The sequence below is a fragment of the Marmota marmota genome, unplaced genomic scaffold (genome assembly GCF_001458135.2).
Source record: "Marmota marmota marmota unplaced genomic scaffold, marMar, whole genome shotgun sequence".
Taxonomy (NCBI): Eukaryota; Metazoa; Chordata; class Mammalia; order Rodentia; family Sciuridae; genus Marmota; species Marmota marmota.
The window spans coordinates 10,789,554-10,798,910 of NW_026000153.1; the positions used below are offsets into that span (position 1 = coordinate 10,789,554).

General features: G+C 35.4%; 1 protein-coding gene across 1 annotated transcript in view; it reads left to right on the forward strand.

Annotated features, from left to right (window-relative positions):
• Npsr1 (neuropeptide S receptor 1) overlaps positions 1-9,357 on the forward strand; it is a 179,203-nt gene that overhangs the window by 34,680 nt on the left and 135,166 nt on the right. The window lies entirely within an intron of this gene.

Below are 9,357 nucleotides of genomic sequence, written 5' to 3' on the forward strand. Positions count from 1 at the left end.
TAGATTTAAAAGTTTAATCCATTCATAAAAGATGTATATCTTAAATATGATGTACAGAAAAGTTAAAATAAAAGTAAGATGATAAGGTCTTAGCTTTCTACTGCTGTGACAACATAGCTGAGATAATCAATTTATAAGAATAAAAATTTTATTTTGGCTCACAGGTTTCAGAGATTTTAGTTCATAGTTGCTTGGTCTGAGTGCCTTTGTGTCTGTGGCAAGGCAGTGCATCATGGCAGGAATACATGGCAGAGGAAAATACCTCATGGCACCTAGGAAACAAAGAGAGAAAGAAGAAAGATGCAGGGTTCCAATATCCTCCTTTCACTAGGCCTTACCTCCTAAAGGGACCAAAACTTGCTGATAGCATCAAAGGCTGGGGGGAAAAAAATCCTTCAATAAATATTGCTACGTGATTAGAGGTGCCACAGGGAGTTCCCACTGAGCAAGGCCATGGGTACCTCCAAGCCTTCAGAACTGTAGAAAAATATCATCCTGGGGGAGCTTCAGGCATGAGACTCTGACCTGTGATGGCTGCTATATAGCTCTCCAACCCATGGGAACAGGGCTTCCCAAGACTTTGGGGGCCCAAACCCCCAGTGTGCCCAGGAGGCACATGAAGTGAAATAATTTGGGATTTTGGATTTACTCATAGCCTGTTAATCCTTTTTTATTGCCTATTTGTTCCTTTTGGAATAGGATTGTCTGTTCTATGACTTCTTCATCATGTATTTTGCAAAGCACACAACATATTTTAATTTCTCAGGCTCACAGCTAGAGGAAACTTTAATTGGGATGAATTATGCCTTAAGTCTCACCTATACCTCATTTAGACGAGGCTCTCGACTTTGGACTTTGACTTGATGCTGAAGTTTGGGGATTATTGGGATAATAATCATTTTCATTTGAAAAGGACAACCAATTTTGTGGGACTGGAGGAGTGTATCATTTGAATATGTCCCCCAAAGATCATGTGTTGGAATCCTCAATGAAATAGTATTGAGAGGTGTGACCTTTCAGAAGTGATTATATCAAGAGGGCAAAACTCTTACAAATGGATTAATTCTATTATTGCTGGAGTGGATTTCTTAAGGAGAAGCTAGGTTCCTTTTCTCTCTCTCTCACCCAAGTTATAATGCAGCAAAAAGGCCCTCATCAAATGTTCTCACTTTGATTTTAGACTTCCCAGCCACGAGAACTGTCAAGAAATAATTTTCTATTCATTATAAGTTATCTAGTCTCAAATATTTTGTAATATGAGCACAAAACAGGCTAAGATAATAAAATAAGGGGGAAAATCTAAAAGAAAGCCAATACAACCATGTACCTCTATCAGAAATTCATATCTTCACGGTGTTTTCTTGGGATCACGTGTAGCCTTAACTTTGCCTTAGAATTTGTTAGGGGGGGAACACAAATGAAGATGATAAAACTTCTAATGTCAATAAGGTTCTATTTATTGACCTTGCTTAGAGTTGCATGGGTGTGTTCCCCTGGGAATAATTCATGGAACTATACACTTATGATAGTGTGTACTTTTCTCTATGTAGTCTATTTACAAAAAAAAAAAAAATCACACCAATACAGAGTAGGGGATGCAATTTCAAATGCCTTCAAGGAAGGAATCAAGCAAGTAATGTAAGTGTGTGAGTCAGGGGAAAGAGACAGAGGAAAATGGAAATCAAGCTGACTGAAGAATGAACACCCTGCCTTAAGCATTCAAATTCAACTTTTGTCAAAAGCTGTGCTGATCAAAAATATTATCCATGCTGGTCAGATTTGGCCTAAGGGTCACTTGTTTATAACTACTAGTATATAACATTAAAAAATAAAAAAAATTGAAAAGCTTGTGCAATTATAAAATTCTAGCAAACTGATAAAGTATTAATTCCACCTGCAATCTTTGAGGTGAAATATTAAACTTTTGGGGATGGGTCTGGGAGGAATAAGGGCAGGGAGATGGGAAGTTTAACATTTCCAGTGGTTTAGACTAATCACATGCTGGAAGAAGTTTTAAAATCCATTCTCTTTATTGAAGATGTATGTGAGGACTGTATTCTCCAGTTTTGTAGTTGTTGTTGTTGTTGGTGGTGGTGGTGATGGTGGTGATGGTGTTGCAATATTTATTTGAGAAATCTGAGCCATTAGGACCAGAAATATAACTTAGCAGTATAGTACTTGCCCAATACATATGAGACCCTGAGCTTGATTCTCAGCACTACAAAAAAAGAAAGAAATCAGAACCATCATATCCCTCATGACTGTGACAATGGGAATGAAAAATATAAAGGAAATGTTCCTAATGACATCCAGTCCAACATACACGACCTAAAGTCTTTCTTATTATCAAATGACCATCCAGACCAAAGAGGAAGTCAAGATCAGCATGTACTTATATCTGCTTATCTGGAATTTTTTCAGAAGACTACATATTGGGTGTCACTATATAAAGATGCCCAAAAAAGTGACAAGATATTTGCTCTATAAGGATGATGTTCAAACAAAGCCTACTGGCCTCAGGTCAGTAGGATGAGTTGTTTTCCCCTAAAGATGCTCCTAAAACAATTAAAGATGGCAGATTATAGGCACCTAGAACTCACCTGCTTACTCATGAGATAAAATAAAAACAACTGGAGACCTACTGAGGAAGGTGACTATGGGAAAATGCTGGAGTTCAATAATAGATAGAGATTTGTAGAAACCCCCAAAATGTTGTATAGTGGAACAGGGTGAAATGGAGCCCTCCACTCCAATCACCTGGCATCACAGCAGAGGTCATAGGTAGAAGTGAGAGAGTGGGAGTCCCAGTGAGTACCAGAAACACAGGAATCAGCACCTTGCTGAAACACACTCTAAATAGACAACAGACTTGGAAACTGCATAGCAAACTGAATCTGGAGATGTTCTATAAACTTGCCAATTATTTTTTCATGGTACTGAAAGAAAGAGCCATCTCAGTTAGGTCTTTCTGAGTTGATTATTCTAGGAGTCAAAGTTCCTTGCATTTTTATATCTCCAGGCCCTTGAGGCAATATTGTTAGACTTAGATCAGTGGTCAATGGCCTTGGGAGTTAGTTTGGCTCACTGGGGGATCCCCTGACACAAACCCACTGAGATTTCTATGCAGGGGAGGGGAACTGGGCTTGAACACATATGGGAACATAGGACACTTCCCCTTCAAACAGCAGCAGGTTGGGAAACTGGCTGCGGGAGTACAGGGTAATGACCGGTCAGGTCTGATTTTAGGAAGAGCTAAGTCTAGGAAGACCTTAATGATGGGCCATGGAATGTGCAGCCCACCACGACCCTTCCCCTGGCACAAATAATTGAGTCCAAAATTCCTTCCTGTACTCATAACATACAGCACAAAGGCACCAAGTCCCTGACACACTGCAGTGGTAATGTCTGCCTTGCTCTAGGAGTGGGCAGCCCAAATAACTCTAGAGTAAATTTTTGCCTAGGGAGCTCTGAGTTCTGCCCTAGTTCATTTTGGCATTCAGGACATCTGAGAGATATTTCAACTGGCTCTGACCACAAACCACTCCCCTGGTCACCTGATGGGCACAACAAAGGAAAATGTTGATGGTGAAAGATCCCTGGTATTTGCTATAACCAAGGGTGCACAAACTAAGAAGACATAGAAAGAAGCTCTGATTGGCATAGGTTGTTGTAAACACCCACACTTGACTGCACAATTAAGCACATCAACAGAGAAGAAATTTTTACTCTTTATTGATACTCTTTGCTATTGCTCTTATTTATTAGAATATAATTTTTTCTCTATTTTCTTCTAATTTTAATATTTAATTTTTCTCTTCCCTTGTTTTTTTTTCTTTTATATTTATTCACATTTTAGTTCTCTCCTACTTCTCCTTTTTTAATTTTTAAAATTTTCTTCTTTTTTGAATTGATTTTCCCCCTTTCTTTTATAGTTTTAGATTTATAAATTATTTTTATTTTTGCTATTTTTTTTAACTTTTTAGTTAATTCTGTACCACTTTTGACTCTTTCGTCTGTGTCACTGATATTGTAGTTGTTTTTTGTACTTGGTTTTACTTTATTTCTTTATCTGGTTTGTTTCATTGTTGCTGTTTGGTTTTCTCTTTCTATGTGATGCTGGAGATTGAGCTAGTCACTTTGAGCATGTTTGGTGGGTGGTCTTCAACTGAGATACACTCCCATCCCATTTCTAAGAAGCTAAATGCTTCCAGACATGAGCTAACTCTGCTTGAGCCTTGGCAGATAGTTCAATTTAAAGAACAGTGTAAATAAAAGCTCTCAACCATTAACTAGACCCCAAGGAGGCATGGATAGAGGGATCCTGACATTTTGCCCCTAAACATTCACCCAATAATCCTGCATATTCTATCTATGAGGGTCCTCAGTATAGGTTACTCCCATTTCAGAGTAGGAAGTACAGATAAAACTGAAGGGGTATCCACAAAGGGTACACCCCATATATCCTGCTGACTACAACACACCTATCTGAATTACATGAGGGACCCCAATCTTGCAAGAGCTACAGAGGAATTAGGTCCCTCAAGCTCTCACACATTATGCATTCTGTCAAGTACCTCTATTTACACCAAAGAGGCCATAGAGAAACAACATTCTGAAATTCAATTGGAATTAACCTCAACAGTATACAACAACCCATTATCTCAGGGAACATTATTGAGAGAAGGCTGTTTACAAAGAAGGCCCTCATGTAAAAGTGGAAGAAATAGCAATCTCAACAGATGCATAAATCGCTACATAGAAACAAAAAATATGAAAAAATAAAATCAATATGATACATCCTAAAGCCCATAAATCTATTGACTGATTCCAAATATACATAAAGGTATAAAATGTCTGACAAAGAACCCAAAAGGATGATTTTTAAAACCTTGATGAATTCCAAGAACATACAAATAAACAGCTGAGTGAATTAAGGAAGACAATACAGCATATGAATGAGCAATTCAATTGGAAAAGAACCAAAATTATTGGAAATGGAAAGTTAATGAGTCAGATACAAAATCTGTCAAAAATCTCACCAATAGACTAAGCATAAGAAATATATCAAGGCTTAAAGACAATTATCATATTGTCTTCAGTAAGATAGATAATGAATAATTGATAGATAGGGATGGATAAGTCATTACCCTGTACTCCTACAGCCAATTTCCCAATAAGATAGGGATGGATAATTGGTTGAGCAATTATCATATTTAAACATTAATAAAAAATAATAAAGAATGAACAGAACACGCAAGATAACTGGGACACCACTGAAAGAACAATGTTATAGGCTGAGTAAAAATACAGAAAACCTATTCAGCAAAAAACAAGCAAAAAAAAATTCCCAAATCTTGGCAAGACATGGGCATACAGGTACAAGAGTCATTTGGAAACCCAAATAGACATGACCTGAACAGAACCTATCCTTGATATATTAGAGTTAGATGGCAAGAAGTACAGAACAAAGAACATTAAAAGCATTAAACGAGTAGAGCAAGTAATGTTTAAAGATAAACCCATCAGAACAACAACAACAGATTTCTTGGAGAAAATATTAAAGAATAAGAGAGAATGGAATGATTTATTTTGTGTCCTAAAAGAAAATAACTTTGAACCTAGATTATTTACACAGGAAAGTTGCCCTTCAGAATGGATGGAGAAATAAAGATCTTCCATAACAAGCATAAACTAAGAGATTTCATGACCATTTAACCAGAATTACAGAGACTACTTAAAGGAATCCTATACCCGGAAGAGGATGAAAGATAAACACAATCATGAAAGAAAAAAAAGAAATGTCACTAGAAGTATACAGAAACAAATGGGAATTACGAAAGAACCAAACAGCATTTATACAGAAAATCATCAAATATCTAAGATGAATAACAGACAAGAAACAAACAATGTTCAAAACAACCAGAGGGAAAACAACAAAATGATAGGAACAATTACATAGCTTTCAATCATACTTTAAATGTAAATGGCCTTAATCCTCCAATTAAAAAACTGGCTGGTTGAATTAAAAAACAAGACTCAGTTATATGTAAGAAATTTAGGACACTGGTGTAGACATACACAGATGTGAAAATGAAAGGATTAAAAATGATATTCCAAGCAAATGAAATACAAAAGCAAGCAGGAATAGCTATACTCATATCTTACAAAACAGACTTTAAGCTAAAATCAATTACAAGAGACAAAGAAGTCCACTACATATTGATGAAAGAAACAATTTATCAAGAAGTTATAATGAATATGAATACATACATATCAAAAGTTGGAGCCCCGATTTCATAAAACAAAACCTACTGGACATTCTTTTAGGGAGAAATAGGTTCCAATACAATAATGGTGGCTAACGTCAGTAGACATCATTAACACAAAAATCAAGTATATCAGAGTTAAATTACAATATAGATTAAATGAACTTACCCAACAATTGCAAAATATTCCATACAATAGCTTCAGAAGACACATTGTTTTCATGTGCACATGGAATAGTTTCCAAAATCTATCATGTATTGGCTATAAAGCAAGTCTTAACAAATTCAAAACAATTAAAATATTTCTTGCATCTTATCAGAATGGAATGAAACTAGAAATCAACAATGACAGAGACTTTAGGAATTATAAAAACACAAGGAGATTGAACAACAAATTTTCAAAGTAACAGTGAGTCACTGAATATCAGGTTGGAAATTTAAAATTTTTAGACTCAATGTAAATGGAAACACAATATACCCAAATCTGTGGGATATAGAAAATGTAATACTAAAAGGAAAGCTTATAACTATGAGTTCCTAAATTTAAAAAAGTAGAAAGATCTCAAATAAATAACCTAATGATGCATCTCAAGATCCTTAAAAAAACAGAATTAAATCCAAAATCAGTAGAAGGGGAAAAAATCATAAAAATTGGGCAGAAATAAATGAAGACTGAAAGTAACAATGCAACGGATCAATGAAACAAATAGTTGGTTCTTTAGAAAGATAAAACAAAATTGTCAAACTCTTAACTAAACTAACCAAAAGAGAAAGAAGATGAAAAAACAAATAAATAAAATTATAGATAAAAATGGAGATATTACAACAGATAACACTGAAATTAATAGGATCATTAGGGAATATTTTGAAATACTAAATGCCAATAAACAGGAAAATCTAGAAGGAATAGACAAATTTTTAGACATAAGTACAAAAGTGAATCAAAAGAATACAAAAAACTATATGAATGAATGATATTCAATGAGAATAAAGCAGTAATAAAAGTCTCTAATAAATAAAAGTGCAGGATCAAATGGATTCACTACTGAATTTTACCAGAATTTTAAAAAACTAATACCAATGTTCCTCAAACTGTTTTATGTGAAGAAGAAGAAGAAGAAGAAGAAGAAGAAGAAGAAGAAGAAGAAGAAGAAGAAGAAGAAGAAGAAAGGAGGAGGAGGAGGAGGTCTTTTAAACTCATTCTACATAGCCAATATTACATTATTACCAAAATCTGATAAGAGTACAACAGAAAATCTGTAGCCAGTTTCCTTGGTAACTATACATTTTTAAATCCTCAATAAAATTTTCACAAATTTCATTCAATGGCACTTTTAAAATTATCACTTTGTTTTCACTCCATGGATGCAAGTACAGTTCACCATATACAAATCAATAAGCATGATACAACATATAACTAAAATCAAGAATAAAAATCACATAATCATCATTTCAATCGATGCATAAAACACCTTTAATAAATTTCAGCATGGCTTCATGAAAAAAAAAAATATCCCTGAATAGATTAGGTACAGATGGATCATATAAAGGCTATATATGACAAACTCATAGTCAACATCATACTCCATGGGGAAAAACTGAAACATTTTGTCTAAGTCAGAAATGAGACAAGGGTGTCCATTCTCACCACTCTTATTTAATATATTTGAAATTTTAGCCAGAGAAATAAATAAAAGGAATATAAATTGGAAATGACACAGTCAAATTATCCCTGTTTACAAGTAATAGGATTCTATGTTAGAAAACCCTAAAGACTCCATCAAAAAACTCTAAGTTGATAAGAAATTAAGCAAAGTAGCAGGATACAAAATTAAGTAGCCTTTCTACGCACCAATAATGAACTCACTGAGAAATCAGGAAAGCAATACCATTCATTATAGCCTAAAAGAGATACCTAGGAGTAAACCCCACCATCGAGAGGAAAGACCTCTGTTGTTAGTCAGTTTTTTTTTTGTTTGTTTGTCTACTGGAACAGATGCCAGGTAAGAACAAGTTAAAGGAAGAAAGATTTATTTTAGCTCATGGTTTCAGAGGATTCAGTCCATGGTCAGCTGGCCCCAACAGAAACAGGAAAGCTGCTCAGCAAATAACAGTTAGAAAGAAGAGACAGGAAGGGGTCAGGGAGAAGATAAAGTCTTACAGGACACACCCACCAAGGGACCTACTTTATCCAACTAGGTGTCAGTCCCTGTAGTTCTTTGTCATCAATGGATTAATTTACTGATGAGGTCACAGCTCTCATGATCCAAATACTTCCCTAAAGCCCCACCTCTGAATATTGAAGCATTGGTGACACATGAGATTTGGGGGGACATTTCAGAGCCAAACCATAATAACTTCTAGAATGAAAATTTAAAAACACTGAAGAAAGAAATTGAAGAAGATACTTTAGAAAAAAGAAAAGATCTCCCATGTTTGGGAACATTAAAATTGCTTTAATACCCATACTACCAAAATTGACACGCAGATTCAACACACTCCCAATCAAAATACTAATGCCATACTAATGTCATTCTTCACAGAACTAGAAAATCAACCTGAAATTCATATGGAAGCACAAAAGACCTTAAATTGCCAAAACAATTCTAAGAAAAAGAACAACCCAGGAAGCATCACAATAACCAATTTTGAAATATGCTACCAAGACATAATAACCAAAATGGCATGGCATTCTCATGAAAGCAGACACATAGACTATAAGAGAATAGAAGACCCAGGAATATACCCGTGCATCTATACCAATTGATTCTTGACAGGCGAACAAAACCTATAGGAGGAAAGACATGCTCCTCAACAAATGGTGCTGGGAATATATGATATCCACATGTGGAAGGTTGAAACTAGCCATCCCTTTCTCACTCTGTACAAAATTCAACTCAAAGGGGGATCAAAGACCTCAATATAATAACTGAAACTTCAAAAGTACTAGAAGAAAACACAGGGGAAACACTTTGAGAAGTGACACAAATGACAGTTACCTAAATAAGGCCCAATAGCTCTGGAAACAAAAGCCAGGGTTGATGAGTGGGATGACATCAAATTTAACGCCCCCCCCCCCCGCCCCGCACTA